Here is a 4057-nt window from a genome sequence, read left to right as displayed (position 1 = left end):
TACTTTAAAACGTGCGGAGGACAAAGCTCCTAATAAATCGTGCGGAGGACAAAGCTCCTAATAAATCGTGGTGAGGACTAAGCTCAATGAATGCTAATGCATGGACTCTTATGAACAAATCACCGTAATCAACATATCAACATGCATCCAATAATTTGGAGCTAAACGTCATCATTTCATCATATATATAGACCTTATGCACTTAGTTAAATAACAGCAGTAGCACAGTCAAATCACACAACAACAGGGAGATATCAATATATCAATTGCAATTCAATAGCATCATAACATTTCATTATATCTTACATAATGTTTAATACATTAACTCATGCTCAATTAATATCAACATATCTTAAACAGCTTTACAGACTACATTAAACGTCATCATTGGTCTCAATTACCATAAGGGGGTTCTCTCTTGATCCAAACGTGCGACACAGATCGCACAAACACTCAAGACACTCCAACCTGGAAGTGCTCGCGAGGCGAGAATTCTTACTCGCCATGGCGAGTACAAGACAAGTTCCAAACTAATGCTGTTCTGGGTTTAATCTTGTCCTACATTCATCCCTATTCATTACTAGGTATGTTCAGGCACTCAAAGGCACTCAAGGTCCAACTAAAAAGTCGAAATTACAAAATCCAACATGCTCTCTGCCTTAGCTCGCTATGGCGAGTAAGGTTGCTCGCTATGGTGAGCAATACCAAAAGAACTCGCGAGGCGAAGGGAAAGGCTCGCGTGGCGAGCGATGAAGATCATCACTCGCGAGGGAGGTTCATAGCTCGCCGTGGCGAGCGATGAATGTCGCTACGGCCAGGCTTCCTATTTTCACAAAAATCCGACGATTCATATGGTTCTAAGCCTAGTATTGATTCCAAAGTTTGTCCTAAACATTATCTAAGGTCCAGGAACACTTTCTACACCAATTTAATCAATTCCTACCGTTTAATCATCAATTTTAGGGATTTGACCTAGTTTTCGTTTTCTCCAATTCAATCCTAATTCTTGCTAACTAATCATCAGAATTACATTCAATTAACAATACAGAGTTATTAGTCTCACCCTTACCTTAATTTGCAGAAAATCGCAGCTCTCCCTCTTGGTTTCTCTTCTCTTGGCTTTTCTCCCTTTTTCTCCAAAAACGTACGTACAACAATGTTTTTCTAAAACTAGGTCTAACTCTTTTTTATCTCCTCTTATTTACTTATCTTATCTCACTTTCTCCCCCAAAACTATCTAAAATATCAAAACAGCCCTCAACTAAATATTTTATATTATTTTCAAATCTTTATTTTATTTAACAATAAAATAAATCCCTTAATCTTAACTTATCACAATATCAACCAAACCATCAATATAGTGGTAAATCATTCAAATCATACCAAAATCATGCATATATTATATAAATATAATATAATCGCCTAAACTCGATTAAATAAACAATTAACAAAAGTGGGCGTTACACATGCTCCCTCCGTCCCAAATTGTATGTCGCTTTAGGGAAAAAAATTGTCCCAAATTATATGTCGTTTTAAAATACCAATGCAACATTAATGATACTTTTCCTATTATAACCTTAATTATTTATTACTCTCTCTTCTTTCAATTCTTTCATTTATTTTTCCCATATCATTTACTAAGGACAATTTTGTAAAACAACTCATAATATCTATTTTCCACACAATATTAATTGTATTTCTTAATATGTATGAAATGACCAAAACGTCATATAATTTGGGACGGAGGGAGTATTTACTAGTTTAGATTTATTATTCTTCATTTGTATTTTTTATTCATGCATATTTATTTTTTATCATTTATTTTTGCATAGATTTAGAATGTAATTAAGTCTAATGTACAATATAAATGAGAAGAAAGGTGTACGTGTGTCTTTTATTTCTTTACCGCTTTATATATAAAAAAATGCAAAAAAAATTAGGTTAGGGATTATGTGGTGATTCAACGTCACTACATAAATCCACGCGCTTTTATTTTTATTGTTCCGTTAGTTTAATTTTCATTCATTATTCAAAAAAGAAGAAAAACATTCAAATAACAAAAATCACAAAAAATCATTTTCATAATAAACCTTGATCGTCAAATCAAGTGATCCCTTTTTTCATTTACTTTTTGAATCAAATTTCAATCAACTTAACTTTACTTTGAGTCTCTTTCCTTTTAATATAAAAATACAAACAAATTCTTATTTTTCACTTTTCTTTTTTATTTTAAAACTTTTTCAAAACTAATAAAAAACACAAAACAAATCAAACGTCAATTTTTACCCCGAACTATAAGGTTTTGACCCCTTACAGGTACGTAGGCAAAGGACCTTGTCCTTCGAAATCATTTTTTTAGGGAAACGTGCTTATAGCATTTCATTGATAATAATAGTTTCAATACAAGTGGGTATATCATATTAAATGGCGGGACTAGCTAAAGATGTGGCCTTTCGTGCAATAGCATGAGCAACCTCTTTGGCTTGTCGCCTAACAAACTCCACCCTAGAGTTAGAAAATAAATTGCCTTCCTTTCCTGGTAGAAAGGAAGGCATCAACTGTTAGTTTAGAGTCTGTTGCAAAGTCGACGTTATCAATCTGCATATCACTCAACCATTGCAAAGTAGAGTGCAGCCCTAAAGCTTCTCCCACATCCACTGAAACAGTATAAGGATATGTAATAGTCTTAGCCAGAACAAAAATACCTTCCGAGTTGCGAACACAAATGCCAATACCTGTGCGGTTATGTTGAGAAGAAAAAACCGCATCAAAATATTGCACTTATATCTACCTGACATAGGGGGTTGCCACAAGATCCTGTTGTGTTGGTGTGAGGTGGTTCTCTTAATCTCCTCCACTGCTTAACATAGTTTTCTTCATGAATTAGGTTGTTCCTAGCTTGAACTAATTTGTTCAGCTCCTGAAAGATATTCTCACACACATCTGCTAATATAATAGAATCTAGAAACAGGGTGCGTGGAGAAGGAACTTTTGTAGTTCTGGCAAGAGTACAAGTTTGAAGGGCTTGGCTTGAAGATGAAGGTAGGTCAGTGGTAAATAGTTCAGGGTCAGCATTTTGAGGGATGGTCTTAGAAGGTTGATCAGGAACAGAGTTTAAGACCACAGTAGAAGATGAGCTTGTATACTTATTAAGAAATCCAGGTTTGAAACAGGAATTAGTGTGCTCATCCTTACCATCAGAATGATCTGATGCGATCATAAAATCAGGTTCAGTGATTTGTTCAATAAAAGTTTGAGACTCTTGTTGACCAACAATGATTTGTTCTTTTGGTTGATAGAACCTATCAGACAGAGATTGTTCAGGAACATATGATCTTTTCTTGGCTAAATTTCTCAATGCAATGCCAAAAGAAATGTTTGAGTGAGTTGCATTAAGATGATATGGAAGATGTTCAGGGTGAATTACAAGATCTGTGTAGGTTATTGAGGCCATTTGTAAGTTTGGTGCATGTTGTTGGGGGCTTTCTAAAGTAACTGCATCAGAAGCTACTTCAGAGGCTCTTTCTAGATTGGGCTCAAAACATAGTAATTCACCTGAGTAGTAATTAGCCAGTTCATCCAAAACAGATGAGTCAAAAGTTTGGGTAGATGGTTTGGGATGTGATGATGATTCAGTAAGATTGGAAGACTCAGACACTATTGGTTCACTTACAACCTCTGCATCAGTAGGAATAGATTCTCATTGGAGGTTGGAAAGGATGATCAGCAGGAAGTCTTGCACAAACATCGATTCTCATTGGAGACATCTCACATATGCTTTTAAGAATAGAAGGATACATAGGCACAAATGTATCATCATCAGGTTTTTTCTGAAATTTGGTGGATGGTGAAAGGTTCTTATGTATGGTTGTATAGATTCTACTCAAAGGGACATCATCTATATCTGAGGAGGTTGAGACTGAGGTTGAGTGTGAGGCTGAGGTTGAACTAGATTCTATTTCTATTATATTAGCAGTGTTAAGAGAATCAGTATTATCTCTTCTTGCTTCTGAAGCATCAGCTTCTGAACAAGAAGCTTTCTCCTTCTGAACTACTT

This window comes from Medicago truncatula, chromosome 6 (assembly GCF_003473485.1).
Source record: "Medicago truncatula cultivar Jemalong A17 chromosome 6, MtrunA17r5.0-ANR, whole genome shotgun sequence".
Classification (NCBI taxonomy): Eukaryota; Viridiplantae; Streptophyta; class Magnoliopsida; order Fabales; family Fabaceae; genus Medicago; species Medicago truncatula.
Note: the sequence above shows the minus strand (reverse complement) of the source record.